The sequence below is a fragment of the Mustelus asterias genome, chromosome 33, assembly GCF_964213995.1.
Source record: "Mustelus asterias chromosome 33, sMusAst1.hap1.1, whole genome shotgun sequence".
Lineage (NCBI taxonomy): Eukaryota > Metazoa > Chordata > Chondrichthyes > Carcharhiniformes > Triakidae > Mustelus > Mustelus asterias.
In genome coordinates, this window is record NC_135833.1 from 125,533 (window position 1) to 142,829 (window position 17,297).

The following is a 17,297-nucleotide window of genomic DNA, read 5'->3' on the forward strand; positions in this document are numbered from 1 at the left end:
AGTTACCTATCCAATCGGCCAACTTTCCCTCTATCCCACACCTCCTTACTTTCATCATAAGCCGACCATGGGGGACCTTATCAAACGCCTTACTAAAATCCATGTATATGACATCAACTGCCCTACTTTCATCAACGCACTTAGTTACCTCCTCAAAAAATTCAATCAAATTTGTGAGGCACGACTTGCCCTTCACGAATCCGTGCTGACTATCCCGGATTAATCTGCATCTTTCTAAATGGTTGTAAATCCCATCCCCAAGGACCTTTTCCATCAATTTACCAACCACCGAAGTAAGACTAACCGGTCTATAATTACCAGGGTCATTTCTATTCCCTTTCTTAAACAGAGGAACAACATTCGCCACTCTCTAGTCCTCTGGCACCATCCCCGTGGACAGCGAGGACCCAAAGATCAAAGCCAAAGGCTTATGGAGACCTATAAGATAATGAAGGGGCTGGATAGGGTAGAGATGGAGAGATTCTTTCCACTTAGAAAGGAAGTTAGAACTAGAGGACACAGCCTCAAAATAAAGGGGGGTCAGTTTAGGACAGAGTTGAGGAGGAACTTCTTCTCTCAGAGGGTGGTGAATCTCTGGAATTCTCTGCCCACTGAAGTCACGGATAGATGGATTCCTGATCGGTAAGGGAATTAGGGGTTATGGGGGATCAGGCGGGTAAGTGGAACTGATCCACTTCAGATCAGCCATGATCTTATTGAATGGCGGGGCAGGCTCGAGGGGCTAGATGGCCTACTCCTGCTCCTATTTCTTATGTTCTTATGTTCTTAATTAAGGGTTATGGTGAGCGGGCGGGTAAGTGGAGCTGAGTCCACAAAAAGATCAGCCATGATCTTATTGAATGACGGAGCAGGCTCGAGGGGCCAGATGGCCTACTCCTGCTCCTAGTTCTTATGTTCTTATGTTCTTCACAACCCTTTAAAGCAAGGGGCTCCCTGGCATGAAGGGAAGATAAGGCCTGCCAGTGACCCCTTCTAACCCCTCTCTATGAAATGGCAATGCTGGGACCCCACCCCGAGCCACGGGTAGAACTTAGCTGTGTCCCTCGAGTCCTCTCCGGTGCCTGCGCACCCTGACAACAATCCCACCCAGGCCCTATCCCCGTAACCCCACGTATTTGCCGTGCTAATCCCCCTGACGCGAATGGGCAATTTATCATGGCCAATCAACCTAACCCGCACATCTTTGGGCACTAAGGGGCAATTTAGAATGGCCAATCCACCTACCCTGCACATCTGTGGACACTAAGGGACGCCTCCGAAACTAAGGGTCACTGTCTGTGTGGAGTTTGCACGTTCTCCCCGTGTCTGCGTGGGTTTCCTCTGGGTGCTCCGGTTTCCTCCCACACTCCAAATATGTGGAGGTTAGGTGGATTGGTCATGCTAAACTGCTCCTTAGTGTCCAAGGATGTGTAGGTTAGGTGGATTGGCCATGCTAAATTCTCCCTTAGTGTCCAAAGATGTGCGGGTTCGGTGCATTGGCCATGCTAAATTGCCCCTTAGTGTCCAAAGATGTGCAGGTTAGGTGGCTTGGCCATGCTAAATTGTCCCTTAGTGTCCAAACATGTGTAGGTTAGGTGGATTGGCCATGCTAAATTGCCCCTTAATGTCCAAAGATGTGCTGGTTAGAAGGATTTGCCATATTAAATTGCCCCTTACAGTCCAAAGGTGTGCAGGTTAGGTGGATTGGCCATGCTAAATTGTCCCTTAGTGTCCAAGGATGTGCAGGTTAGGTGGATTGGCCATGCGAAATTCGCCCTTCGTGTCCAAATATGTGCGGGTTAGGTGGATTGGCCATGCGAAATTGCCCCTTCGTGTCCAAATATGTGCGGGTAAGGGGGATTGGCCATGCTAAATTGCCCTTAGTGTCCACAGATGTGCGGGTTAGGGGGAGTGACCACGCTAAATTGCCCTTAGTGTCCAAAGATGTGTGGGTTAGGTGGGTTGGCCATGCTAAATTGCCCTTCGTGTCCACAGAGGTGCAGGCTAGGTGGATTGGCCATGCTAAATTGCCCCCGAGCATCAGCGGGATTAGCAGGGTAAATATGGGGGGTTACGGGGATAGGGCCTGGATGGGATTGTGGTCGGTGCTGGCTCGATGGGCCGAATGGCCTCCTTCTGGAGGCGTTTATAAAAATAGACGGTCTTAATGATGGGGTGGATATGTGACCAGAAACCTGGGGTCAAGAAGGATGCTGAGGTTGTGAAGAAGATGATTCAGTCTCAGGTATTGGATAGGAAATCAGTGGCTTGGGAATGAAGTTTGTCTCCGCAGCACCAAAAGCTTTGGTCCCTCTGGTATTTAATCTGAGGAAATTTCTACTAATTCCCGCACTCCGGCGCCTGTTTGGGTTACACTGAGGGAGACTTTAGCACGGCCCAATGCATGGCAGCAGGAGATAATGGAGGGGGAGGTGGTGGGGGAAGAGATTTGATGGCAAGGTGAGTGTCACTGTGGTCGCACGTGCAAGACGATGTTGTGTTTTTCGATGATATCACCAGACCAAGAGGTGAGAAAAACGAAGGACCAAGGTCGGGGGGGTCCCAGAGGCAACAGTGCAGGAACAGAGAAGAAAGGCCATTGCAGGAAACTCTCTGGATATGACTGAATGGATAAGGAAGATAGAAACATAGAAGATAGGAGCAGGAGGAGGCCATTTGGCCCTTCGAGCCTGCTCCCCCATTCATCACCATCATGGCTGATCGTCCAACTCAATAGCCTCATCCTGCTTTCTCCTCATAACCTTTGATCCCATTCGCCCCAAGTGCTATATCCAGCCGCCTCTTGAATACATTCAATGTTTTGGCATCAACTCCTTCCTGTGGTAATGAATTCCACAGGCTCTCCGGGTGAAGAAATGTCTCCTCACCTCCGTCCTAAATGGTCTACCCCGAATCCTCAGACTGTGACCCCCTGGTTCTGGACTCCCCCCACCATCGGGAACATCCTCCCTGCATCTACCCTGTCTAGTCCTGTTAGAATTTTATAAATCTCTATGAGATCCCCCCCCTCATTCATCTGAACTCCAGTGAAAACAATCCTAACCTGGTCAATCTCTCCTCATACATCAGTCCCGCCATCCCTGGAATCAACCACGCAAGGGCAGCGGTATAACAGAGGGGGAGGAGGGTGGTGTGGTCGGTTGTGTTAAGTGCTGTAGATGGATTGAGGAGAATAGGAAGGGATGTTGCTTTACTTTCCCAGGGGGAGTTATTTTTGACCTTGATGAGGCCCGTTTCAGGGCGGCATGGTAGCACAGTGGTTAGCACTGCTGCTTCACAGCTCCAGGGACCTGGGTTCGATTCCCGGCCTTGGGTCACTGTCTGTGTGGAGTCTTCACGTTCTCCCCGTGTCAGCGTGGGTTTCCTCCGGGTGCTCCGGTTTCCTCCCACAGTTCAAAGATGTGCGGGTTAGGTTGATTGGCCATGCTAAAATTGCCCCTTAGTGTCCTGGGATGCGTAGATTAGAGGGATTAGCGGATAAAATATGTAGGGATATGGGGGTAGGGCCTGGGTGGGATTGTGGTCGGTGCAGACTCGATGGGCCGAATGGCCTCTTTCTGTACTGTAGGGTTTCTATGATTCTATGACTATTCTATGGTTTCAGTACTGTGGAGGAGGCAGAAACCTGATTGCAAAGCTTTAAAAAGAGTCCTGGGAGAGAAGGGCACAGAGTCGGGCGGACACGGTGGCACAGTGGGTTATCACTGCTGCCTCGCAGCGCCAGGGACCCAGGTTCGATTCCCTGCTTGGGTCACTGTTTGTGCGGAGTCTGCGTGTTCTCCCCGTGTCTGCGTGGGTTTCCTCTGGGTGCTCCGGTTTCCTCCCACAGTCCGAAAGACATGCTGGTTAGGTGCTAAATTCTCCCTCAGTGTAACCCGAACAGGCGCCGGAGTGTGGCGACTGGGGGGGATTTTCACAGTAACTTCATTGCAGTGTTAATGTAAGCCTTACTTGTGACTAATAAATTAACTTTAAGCAGCAACATATTCAAGGACTTAATAGAGAAAATGGGACGCAGGTTGCAAGGATGAAGGAGTTAATGCCACCCAGTTTTTTTTAAATTCATCCGTGGGACATGGGCGTTGCTGGCTGGCCAGCATTTATTGCCCATCCCTAGTTGTCCTTGATCTGAGTGGCTTGCCCCATTTCTGAGGGCAGTTGAGAGTCAACCACATTGCTGTGGCTCTGGAGTCTCATGGAGGCCAGACCGGGTAAGGACAGCAGATTTCCTTCCCTAAAGGACATTAGTGAACCAGATGGGTTTTTCCGACAATGGGTCATCGGTAGATTCTTAATTCCAGATATTTTTTTATTGAATTCCACTTCCACCATCTGCCGTGGCGGGATTCGAACCCGGGTCCCCCAGAACATTAGCTGAGCTTCTGGATTAATAGTCTCGTGATAATACCACTGGGCCATCCCCTCCCCGAGTTGTATCAATTGCTACAAAGTCAAGGGCAATTAGGGATGGGCAATAAATGCTGATGTGGAGATGCCGGCGTTGGACTGGGGTAAACACAGTAAGAAGTTTAACAACACCAGGTTAAAGTCCAACAGGTTTATTTGGTAGCAAAAGCCACACAAGCTTTCGAAGCTCTAAGCCCCTTCTTCAGGTGAGTGGGAATTCCCACTCACCTGAAGAAGGGGCTTAGAGCTTCGAAAGCTTGTGTGGCTTTTGCTACCAAATAAATGCTGGCCAGCCAGTGATGCCCATGTCCCACGAATAAATAAAAAGATTGGGTTTTTGGAGGACTATGGCAGCTTTGAAAATGGCAAAGCCATTGTAGGGAGGCGCTTGTATTTACGTGGCATTTTGGATGTAGTAAAACTTCCAGCATCATTTAATTTCAGTCGACAAGACACCGTGAAGTCTCAGAGACTTCACAACTCCTCCGTATTGGAGGCAGAACGTGGAGACAGATCCAAAATATCCTGGTCAAAGGTCGTAGAGTCATAGAGCAATACAGCACGGAAACAGGCCCTTCGGCCCAACTGGTCCATGTCGACCATGGTGCCCTCCCAGCTAGTCCCAATTGCCCACGTTTGGCCCATATTTACTTGCAGAACACTGAGAGGCCTGGATAGAGTGGATGTAGAGAGGATGTTTCCACTAGTGGGAGAGACTAGAGCTCGAGGGCACAACCTCAGAGTGAAGGGACGCTCCTTTAAAACAAAGATGAGGAGGAATTTCTTCAGCCAGAGGGTGGTGAATCTGTGGAACTCTTTGCCGCAGCAGGCTGTGGAGGCCGGGTCATTGAGTGTCTTTAAGACAGAGATAGATAGGTTCTTGATTAATAAGGGGATCAGGGGTTATGGGGAAAAGGCAGGAGAATGGGGATGAGAAAAATATCAGCCATGATTGAATGGCGGAGCAGACTCGATGGGCCGAGTGGCCTAATTCTGCTCCTCTCTTATGGTTTTATGGTCTTATGTACGGTATGCTTTGTCTGTATAGCACGCAAGGAACAATACTTTTCACTGTATACTGATACATGTGATGGAGCAGACTCGATGGGCTGATTGGCCTAATTCTGTTCCAATATCTTGTGGCCTTATCCCTCTAATCCTACCCCTTCCATGGACTTATCCAAATGCTTTTTAAATGTTGCTGTCGAACCTGCCGCAACCCACTTTCTCTGGCAGCTCATTCCGCACACGCACCACCCTCTGCGTGACGAAGTTGCCTCCCCCCCCACCCCCCCCCCCCCCCCAACCCCGCCCCGAGTCCCTTTTTTAAATCTTTCCCCCTCGCACCTCCAATCTACGCCCTCGAGTTTTCAATTCCCCTTTCCTGGGGGGGGAAAAAATGACGATGGCCGGAATTTTACCGGCTTGCCCGCCCCGATCCCATGCGGGGGACGGAGTGGGGGGGGGGGGGGGGGGGGAACGGGTGAGGCTCGGAGAACGGCATCCTCGTGTTGTCCTCGGGGCGGGACCGTACGAACCTGGGGCGGACGTGCCGGTAACGGTCCGCCCTCTCTGTGCTGTTCGTCCTGGTGAAAGTTAAGTCGCGACTGAGGGCAGTGAGCACCAAGTCTTTAGTTGTTTTTTAAGATTTTATTTTGAAGGGAACAAGGAAATGTTCACATTTAAATATGTACAGGGGGAAAAAACAAGTCACCATTTGAGTTTGAACACGCACACACACTTAACATTGAAGTTTCAAGGCACCAATGATAAGAGGCCAAAGGGATTCACAATGCACTTTGGTTTAGCCTTCTGAAGATCCTTGTTTCTGTGGACTAATTCTCATGGTTAAAAACACAACAAGCCAATGCTAAACAGTACAATATCGAGAAAATTCAAAATGAAGGAATGACTATCTTTTTTTTATTATTCCGGTGACCATTCAGCTTCACTAATTAACCTAAACCCCTCGATTTATCGCGTGGTGTACTCCTTCATATTTCGAAACGGGCGCCAGAGACGAAATATTATCAATCCACCTTTGGAAAGCCAGCCCTTTTTTCTCGCAGGAACAAGCGCGTCAATATGTAGAAATAAGTCGTTCATTTCTGCAGATCCCCCGGTGTTTACGTTTCAAAAGTTTATTTCTCAATGTCACAAGCAGGCTGACATTCACAGCGCAATGAAGTGAAAAGTCCCACACTCCGGCGCCTGTTCGGGTGCACAAAGGGGCAATTTAGCACGGCCAATCCACCTAACCCGCACATCTTTAGACACTAAGGGGCAGTTTAGCACGGCCAATCCACCTAACCCGCACATCTTTAGACACTAAGGGGCAATTTAGCACGGCCAATCCACCTAACCCGCACATCTTTAGACACTAAGGGGCAATTTAGCACGGCCAATCTCCCTAACCCGCACATCTTTGGACACTAAGGGACAATTTAGCATGACCAATCTCCCTAACCCGCACATGTTTGGACACTAAGGGGCAATTTAGCACGGCCAATCCATCTAACCTACACATCTCTGGACTGTGGGAGGAAAACGGAGCTCCCGGAGGAAACCCACGCAGACACGGGGGGAGAATGTGCAGACTCCGCACGGACAGTGACCCGAGCCGGGATTCGAACCCGGGTCCCTGGCGCTGTGAGGCAGCAGCGCTAAGCAGCCCGTTTTTCTTTTAACAGTACATTGTGTACCATAGCTAAGAATTTGATCCAATTTAAGTGGTTGCTTTACTTCAGTAATTGCTTAGTCTGGGATTCGTGTTACGGAGAGAAGTGTAACTATTCTTCTTACTGCAATTCAGGAAATGTAAGGACAAAGAATACTTTGCACACCGGGGAAAAGAAATAACTTTGATGAGCAACAAGCGATTTTGCTGCATATTGTGAACCTGAAGAGACTTTCAATGCAGTCATTTTAAATTTGCAGCAACTTGAGTCCTCTGAGGATACAGCAAATTTTATTTGTCAGTGAAAATTTCCTGATTTACAAAAGTCCCTTGAATGCTGTTCTGGCGAGGCTGTTATCTGTATAAATGTGGCAGTCTGTCAGTAGGCATTATTATAGCGCTAAACAGATGAGAAGTGAGTTGTGTTAATCTTTGGCTTCCCCGAGGGTTGCCTCCTGTTGCCGATTGGCGGCGGCACATTGGTCAGCACTGCTGCTTCACAGCGCCAGGGACCCTGATTCGATTCCCGGCTTGGGGTCACTGTCTGTGCGGCAAGTTCTCCCCCCGTGTCTGCGTGGGTTTCCTCCGGGTGCTCCGGTTTCCTCCCACACTCCAAAGATGTGCAGGTTTGGTGGATTGGCCATGCTGAATTTCCCCTGAGTGTCAGGGGGACTGGCTTGGGTGAATAGGTGGGGTTATGGGGATAGGAACTGTGTGGGATTGTGGGCCAAACCACCTAACCCGCACACCTTTGGACAGTTCTGTGATTGGATTTTGTTGATGGTAAAACAAAATGAATCAGAACTCTCGAACCTCTTCAAACGCCACCCTGAGGGAGGTGGGCTTCTCCGGCCAAACTTTGTCTGATTGCCCTGAGAAGGTGGGTGAATCACCTCGTTCCATCGAGTCTGCACCGACAACAATCCCACCCAGCGCTATCCCCTTAACCCCACATATTTATCATACTAACCTCCCTGACACTGAGGGGCAATCTAGCATGACCAATCCACCGAGCCCGCACATCTTTGGACACTAAGGGGCAATTTAGCATGGCCAATCCACCCAACCTGCACATCTTTGGACAGTAAGGGGCAATTTAATATGGTAAATCCACCTAACCCACACATATTTAGACACTAAGGGCCAATTTAGCATAGCCAATCCACCTACCTGCACATCTTTGGGCACTAAGGGACAATTTAGCATGGCCAATCCACCCAACCTGCACATCTTTGGACACTAAGGGGCAATTTAGCATGGCCAATCCACCTAACCTGCACATCTTTGGGCACTAAGGGGCAATTTAGCATGGCCAATCCACCCAACCTGCACATCTTTGGACACTAAGGGGCAATTTAGCATGGCCAATCCACCTAACCTGCACATCTTTGGGCACTAAGGGGCAATTTAGCATGGCCAATCCACCTAACCTGCACATCTTTGGACACTAAGGGGCAATTTAGTTTGGCCAATCCACCTAACCTACGCATCTTTGGACACTAAGGGGCAATTTAGTTTGGCCAATCCTCCTAACCCGCACATGTTTGGACACTAAGGGGCAATTTAGCATGGCCAATCCACCTAACCCGCACATCTTTGGACACTAAGGGGCAATTCAGCATGGCCAATCCACCTATCCCGCGCATCTTTGGACACTAAGGGGCAATTTAGCATGGCCAATCCACCTAACCTGCACATCTTTGGACACTAAGGGGCAATTTAGTTTGGCCAATCCTCCTAACCCGCACATCTTTGGACAGTAAGGGGCAATTTAGCATGGCCAATCCACCTAACCTGCACGTCTTTGGACTGCGGGAGGAAACCCACACAGACACGGGGAGAACGTGCAGATTCCACTCAGACAGTGACCCAAGCCGGGAATCGAACCCGGGCCCCTGGCGCTGTGAGGCAGCAGCGCTAACCGTGCAGAGTAAGAAAATTGAAAGGAACTTTGTTGCGCATGGTCACTTCTCGAGGGTAATTAGGGACGGGCACCCAATGACGCCCACATCACGTGAAAGAATATAAAAAGTAGGTTTTGAATCGATCGGTCAGAAATGCAAATGCGCTGTGCTGGAGAGTGCTTCAGGAAAATGTAAAAGCTTCAGCGTTCCTGCCCTTGGTCCGTGCCAAATAGATTGTTGCACCACCTTGTGAGATGGAAGGAGGGTTGGAGTTGATAATCATCAAACTGTGCAGCTCACTTCCTGACTGCAGAACCTGCTGAGGTACAAATGATGTGCGAGGCTGCTTTGAGTCCAAAACGCAATGTTGCGTAGGAGGAACAGGAGATGAGATGAGCAAACATCAATTCGACCAAATCAAGTGCGTGTGGAAGTTAGCCCAGGGGCCGGGCTGCCTGCTCTGAGACCTGTTGTTGTCAGGTTTGGATACCTCACGCCAGCAGGAATCTAATCTGATGGGAGTCCCTTTTTTTTGCTGAGCTAGACGCTGCTGCAGCAGTGCCAAGTTCCCCTCCCTCCCCCTCCTAGTTAACTTCTCTAAGCGTCCGTGTGCCAGCCTGGCGAGGAGGTGCCAGTCGATTAGGTTGCCTGCGGGGCACACCGCCTCATTACTTGCATTCTGTCTCTGTAATAGACCCAGCTTGGGATCTCCTTAACTTGCCCGGCTCACTCAGGCATTGAGGGGGTAATATTTATTTTCCATTTTGTTAACTGATGTCGCAGCAAAGGGCAGCACGGTGGCGCAGTGGGCTAGCACTGCTGCTTCACAGCTCCAGGGACCCCGGTTCGATTCCCGGCTCGGGTCACTGTCTGTGTGGAGTTTGCACATTCTCCCTCGTGTCTGCGTGGGTTTCCTCCGGGTGCTCCGGTTTCCTCCCACAGTCCAAAGATGTGCGGGTTAGGTTGACTGGCCAGGCTAAAAATTGCCCCTTAGAGTCCTGAGATGCGTAGGTTAGAGGGATTAGTGTGTAAATATGTAGGGAAACTGGGGTAGGGCCTGGGTGGGATTGTGGTCGGTGCAGACTCGATGGGCCGAATGGCCTCCTTCTGCACTGTAGGGTTTCTATGATTTCTATGTTTCTATGATTTCAAATGCAGCTCGCGGGCACACGAGATTTTCAAAATGACTCAGCTTAAAGCATGAAGAAGTCGATTAAGTCAATAAAATATGTCTGTAAAGTCGATGTCCATAAACCCGGCTTGGGTCACTGTCTGTGCGGAGTCTGCACGTTTTCCCCCGTGTCTGTGTGGGTTTCCTCCAGGTGCTCCGGTTTCCTCCCACACTCCAAAGATGTGCAGGTTAGGTGGATTGGCCGTGTTAAATTGCCCCTTAGTGTCCAAAGATGTGCAGGTTAGGTGGATTGGCCATGCTAAATTGTCCCTTCGTGTCCAAAGATGTGCAGGTTAGGTGGATTGGCCATGCTAAATTTCCCCTTAGTGTCCAAAGATGTGTAGGTTAGGTGGATTGGCCATGCTAAATTGCCCCTTAGTGTCCAAAGATGTGTAGGTTAGGTGGATTGGCCATGCTAAATTGCCCCTTAGTGTCCAAAGATGTGCTGGTTAGGTGGATTGACCGTGTTAAATTGCTCCTTAGGTGTCCAAAGATGTGCAGGTTAGGTGGATTGGCCGTGCTAAATTGCCCCTTAGTGTCCAAAGATGTGCAGGTTAGGTGGATTGGCCATGCTAAATTGCCCCTTAGTGTCCAAAGATGTGTAGGTTAGGTGGATTGGCCATGCTAAATTGCCCCTTAGTGTCCAAAGATGTGCTGGTTAGGTGGATTGACCGTGTTATATTGCCCCTTAGTGTCCAAAGATGTGTAGGTTAGGTGGATTGGCCGTGCAAAATTGCCCCTTAGTGTCCAAAGATGTGTAGGTTAGGTGGATTGGCCATGCTAAATTGCCCCTTAGTGTCCAAAGATGTGTAGGTTAGGTGGATTGGCCATGCTAAATTGCCCCTTAGTGTCCAAAGATGTGCAGGTTAGGTGGATTGGCCGTGCTAAATTGCCCCTTAGTGTCCAAAGATGTGCAGGTTAGGTGGATTGGCCATGGTAAATTGCCCCTTAGTGTCAGGGGGACGAACTCGGGTAAATGCATGAGATTATGGGGATAGGGCCTGGGTGGGATTGTGGTCGGTACAGCCTCGATTGGCCAAATAGCCGCCTTCTGCACTGTAGCGATTCTATAATTCTATTAGATTATGAGCGGCATAGATAGGGTTGACAGTCAGAATCTTTTTCCCCAGAGTTGAAATGTCTCATACTCGGGGCCATGGACTTAAGGTGAGGGGGGGGGAGGGGGAAGGTCAGAGAAGATGTGAGGGGCAAATCTTTTACACAGAGAGTGGCAGGTGTCTGGAATGCACTGCCAGTAAGGAATTTTCACAGGAACTTCATTGCAGCGTTGATGTAAGCCTACTTGTGACAATAATAAATAGACTTTAAAACTTGAAAGAGGTGGTGGTGGAGACAGATACGATAGGGGTGTTTAAGGGGCTTTTAGATAAGCGCATACTTATACATATTGTTCAGATCAACAATACTTTTCACTGTGTTAATATATGTGACAACAATAAATCAAATCAAATCATGAATATGGAAGGAATAGAGGGATATGGACCAAGGGCAGGGAGCATGGATCAGTTTAATCTGGGCGTCATGTACAGCACAACATTGTGGGCCGAAGAGCCTGTTCCTGTGCTGCACTGTTCTACGTTCTATGAAATGAAGGCTGGCAGAGACATTGGCCGGAATTTGACCGCCTCGCCAGATTCGGGGCGGGCGAGGCTCGCAGAACGGAAATTTCCCTTGGCCTCGGGCGGGATTTTACCATCTTGCCCGAGTGAGGCCATAAAATCCCGCCCATTATAACAGCAGGTGCTGCCTACAGCCCTGGCCTTAGAGGTGCCTTTGTTATTTCTTTATTTCTTATTTTATTACAAGCAGGCTCACATTAACACTGCGATGAAGTGACTTGTGAAAATCCCCCAGTCGCCCACACTCTGCCGCCTGTTCGGGTTACACTGAGGGGGAAATTTAGGCACCTAACCAGCACGTCTTTCGGGACTGTGGGAGGAAACCGGAGCACCCGGAAGGAAACCCACGCAGACACGGGGGGAGAACGTGCAGACTCCGCACAGACAGTGACCCAAGCCAGGAATCGAACCCGGATCCCTGACGCCTGTGAGGCAGCAGTGCCAACCCATTGTGAGGCAGCAGCGCCAACCCACTGTGAGGCAGCAGTGCCAACCCACTGTGAGGCAGCAGCGCCAACCCACTGTGAGGCAGCAGCGCCAACCCACTGTGAGGCAGGAGCGCCAACCCACTGTGAGGCAGCAGCGCCAACCCACTGTGAGGCAGCAGCGCCAACCCACTGTGAGGCAGCAGCGCCAACCCACTGTGAGGCAGGAGCGCCAACCCACTGTGAGGCAGCAGTGCCAACCCACTGTGAGGCAGCAGCGCCAACCCACTGTGAGGCAGCAGCGCCAACCCACTGTGAGGCAGCAGCGCCAACCCACTGTGAGGCAGGAGCGCCAACCCACTGTGAGGCAGCAGTGCCAACCCACTGTGAGGCAGCAGCGCCAACCCACTGTGAGGCAGCAGCGCTAACCCACTGTGAGGCAGCAATGCCCACCACTGCCAGCCAGCAGCCTAGTATATGAAGATGCAGCTTCTCTGAACCAGTCTCACTGCGTGCGTAGGGTGCAGGATGCTGGGCGCTCGGATGAGCGACCAGGCACTGGCGCAGGTTGTCATCTGCATTTGACTGCTCGGTACAGTCGGCAAATCGGACCAGTGGGATTGAGATCTGCCGGGTTTCCTGTTTGGTGTGAAGATTATCAGCAGCACATTTTCATCCTTGTTTGCCCAGTCTTTTTTTGTAAATACAACCACACCACAATGAGGTGAGCTGCCACTTTCAAAGGCAAAGAAAATTCACATTTCTCTCTCAAATAATGGTGCTGGGGATCTGAACCGCATTTAATTTTGTGTCCTGTTGGTGACATTGGATATGGTGCGTGGCTGAAACCGGGTGCTCTGGTTTCCTCCCACAGTCCAAAAGGCGTGCTGGTTAGGGTGCTAAATTCTCCCTCAGTGTTACCCGAACAGGCACCAGAGTGTGGCCACAAGGGGATTTTCACAGTAACTTCATTGCAGTGTTAATAAAAGCCAACTTGTGACACGAATAAATAAACTTTTAAACTTTAAAGATGTGCGGGTTAGGTGTATTGGCCATGCTAAATTGCCCCTTAGTGTCCAAAGATGTGTAGGTTAGGGGGATTGGCCATGCTAAATTGCCCCTTAGTGTCCAAAGATGTATAGATTAGGTGGATTGGCCATGCTAAATTCTCCCTCAGTGTTACCCGAACAGGCACCAGAGTGTGGCCACAAGGGGATTTTCACAGTAACTTCATTGCAGTGTTAATAAAAGCCAACATGTGACACTAATAAATAAACTTTTAAACTTTAAAGATGGGCAGGTTAGGTGGATTGGCCATGCTAAATTGCCCCTTAGTGTCCAAAGATGTATAGATTAGGTGGATTGGCCGTGCTAAATTCTCCCTCAGTGTAACCCGAACAGGCGCCGGAGTGTGGCGACTAGGGGATTTTCACAGTAACTTCATTGCAGTGTTAATGTAAGCCACTTGTGACAATAATAAATAAAACACAAAGGGACCTCTAATGCCCGGACTGTAGGCAGCATCCGCTGTTATAATGTCTCTGCGAGCCTTCTCTTCGTAGAACGTAGAACATTACAGCACAGGAACAGGCCTTTCGGCCCACCATGCTGTGGTGAACATGACACCAAATCTTTGCATAATATCCGACTGGATTGTCTCTTTCTGCGGTGCATTTTAAAATGAATAATTTAAGGGTTAATTATCATAGAATCTAGAATCTGCAGTGCAGAAGGAGGCCATTTGGCTCATCGAGTCTACACTGACAACAATCCCACTCAAGTCCTATCCCTGTAACCCCACATATTTACCCTCCTAATCCCCCTGACACGAAGGGACAATTTAGCATGGCCAATACACCTAACCCGCACATCTTTGGACACTAAGGGGCAATTTAGCATGGCCAATCCACCTAACCTACACATCTTTGGACACTAAGGGGCAATTTTGCATGGCCAATCCACCTAACCCGCACATCTTTGAACATTAAGGGACAATTTAGCATGGCCAATCCACCTAACCTGCACATCTTTGGACACTAAGGGGCAATTTAGCATGGCCAATCCACCTAACCTACACATCTTTGGACACTAAGGGGCAATTTAGCATGGCCAATCCACCTAACCCGCACATCTTTGAACATTAAGGGACAATTTAGCATGGCCAATCCACCTAACCTGCACATCTTTGAACACTAAGGGGCAATTTAGCATGGCCAATCCACCTAACCCACACATCTTTGGGCACTAAGGGGCAATTTAGCATGGCCAATCCACCTAACCCACACATCTTTGGACACCAAGGGACAATTTTAGCATGGCCAATCCACCTAACCCGCACATCTTTGAACACAAAGGGGCAATTTAGCATGGCCAATCCACCTAACCCACACATCTTTGGGGACTAAGGGACAATTTACCATGGCCAATCCACCTAACCCACACATCTTTGGGCACTAAGGGACAATTTACCATGGCCAATCCACCTAACCTGCACATCTTTGGGCACTAAGGGGCAATTTAGCATGGCCAATCCACCTAACCCACACATCGGGCGGCACAGTAGCACAGTGGTTAGCACTGCTGCTTCACAGCTCCAGGGACCCAGGTTCGATTCCCGGCTCGGGTCGCTGTCTGTGTGGAGTTTGCACATTCTCCTCGTGTCTGTGTGGGTTTCCTCCGGGTGCTCCGGTTTCCTCCCACAGTCCAAAGATGTGTGGGTTAGGTTGATTGGCTAGGTTAAAAATTGTCCCTGAGATGCGTAGTTAGAGGGATTAGCGGGTAAATATGTGGGGGTAAGGCCTGGGTGGGATTGTGGTCGGTGCAGACTCGATGGGCCGAATGGCCTCCTTCTGCACTGTAGGGTTTCTTCTTCTTCTTCTTTGGGCACTAAGGGACAATTTAGCATGGCCAATCCACCTAACCCGCACATCTTTCGGACTGTGGAAGGAAACCGGATCACCCGGAGGAAACCCGCGCAGACACGGGGAGAACGTGCAAACTCCACATGGTCACCCGAGGCCGGAATTGAATTTACGCCCCTGGCGCTGTGAGGCAGCAATACTAACCACTGAGCCACCGTACCGCCCCACACTCCTTTGCTCTCTTCTAAGGATATTCAGATAAAATATGTGTGTGTGTATATATATATACATAATATATATACTAAAATTACTGTCATATACCTCTTAATTTGGGTGGTTCCATCTGGACCAAATGACAGACACCACAGTCTAGACATAGCGTCTGACCGTCTCGTGTGTATCGTTGCCCGAATAGCCATGCCGCAGAACATTCAGCCTCTGTTGGATGTCGGTACAGTTCCTGATACTCGCTCTCAGCAATATTCTGCTGCGTTACAGACAGCCCTGTTCATTAATATTTTGAAAATAATTTCACAGTAATGGGGGTGATGTGGGTCAGGAGACAGGGAAGTGGCCCGATGTTCAAAAAAAATCAATACTTCATAGTTACTTAAAAACAAATTAAGGCCGGGGAAACGGTGGTGTAAAGTTAGATAATATTTGCAGCAATAACGCTATCATTAGCGTTCGCGGAACGGTGGCACAGTGGGCTAGCACTGCTGCCTCACAGCGCCAGGGACCCGGGTTCGATTCCCGGCTCGGGTCACTGTCTGTGCGGAGTCTGCACGTTCTCCCCCCGGTGTCTGCGTGGGTTTCCTCCGGGTGCTCAGGTTTCCTCCCACAGTCCGAAAGATGCGCAGGTTAGGTGGATTGGCCGTGCTAAATTCTCCGGAGTGTGGCGGCTGGGGGATTTTCACAGTAACTTCATTGCAAGTGTTAATGTAAACCTCGTGAGGCAGCGCGGTGGCACAGTGGGGCTAGCACCGCTGCCTCACAGCGCCAGGGACCCGGGTTCGATTCCCGGCTCGGGTCACTGTCTGTGTGGAGGTTGCACGTTCTCCCCGTGTCTGCGTGGGTTTTTCCGGGTGCTCCGGTTTCCCCCCCACAGTCCCAAAGGATGTGCGGGCTAAGTTGATTGGCCACAATAAAATTGCCCCTTCGCGTCAGAGGGATTAGATTAGCCGGGTAAATAGAAATCATAGAAACCCTACAGTGCAGAAGGAGGCCATTCGGCCCATCGAGTCTGCACCGACCACAATCCCACCCAGGCCCCACCCCCACATATTTACCCGCTAATCCCTCTAACCTACGCATCCCAGGACTCTAAGGGGCAATTTTTAACCTGACCAATCAACCTAACCCGCACATCTTTGGACTGTGGGAGGAAACCGGAGCACCCGGAGGAAACCCACGCAGACACGAGGAGAATGTGCAAACTCCACACAGACAGTGACCCGAGCTGAGAATCGAACCCGGGACCCTGGAGCTGTGAAGCAGCAGTGCTAACCACTGTGCTACCGTGCCGCCCTAATATGTGGGGTTACGGGGATAGGGCCTGGTTGTCAGTGCAGTTTCGATGGGCCGAATGGTCGCCTTCTGCACTGTCGGGATTCTAAGATTAGTGTGGAAATATTATTTCTCATTTCCAATATCACGGGGCGATACAAGCATTGGAACATTTCACATATTAGGTCTGATTTATTTAAAAGATCAGTTGTAACTTGATAATCACAGTTTTAACGGATTAACAGGTAAATGTGTGGGGTTACGGGAATAGGGCCTGGGTGGGATTATGGGTTGGTGCAGACTCGATGGGCTGAATGGCCTGCACTGTAGGGGGTCCTATGATTGTATGATTTACAGGAAAGTTGTTTTCAGAGCTTCAAATGGTTTCTTGGTCATTCTCCAACCCGGGGGGTCACTGATGTCCTGTAGTGCAGGGGAGTCTGAATCGTTGAATGGTTTCAAGAAGGACATCTATTTCTAATTTTAAGAAAAGCCATAAGGGGATATGGGGGACAGGCGGGGAGGTGGATTTGAGACCAGGGACAGATCAACCGTGACCCGATTGAATGGCGGAGCCAGGCTCGAAGGATTGAATTTGCCGACTTCTGCTCCTAATTCCTACGTTCCTATGCGTCAGGGAGACAAAAGTGACTTCTGGCTCAAATATTCAGGAAAGCCCCATCAA

General features: G+C 49.8%; 1 protein-coding gene across 1 annotated transcript in view; it reads left to right on the forward strand.

Moving 5' to 3' along the window:
• The window catches only part of LOC144481803 (ADP-ribose glycohydrolase MACROD1-like), a 1,226,842-nt gene that overhangs the window by 111,597 nt on the left and 1,097,948 nt on the right, over positions 1-17,297 (forward strand). The window lies entirely within an intron of this gene.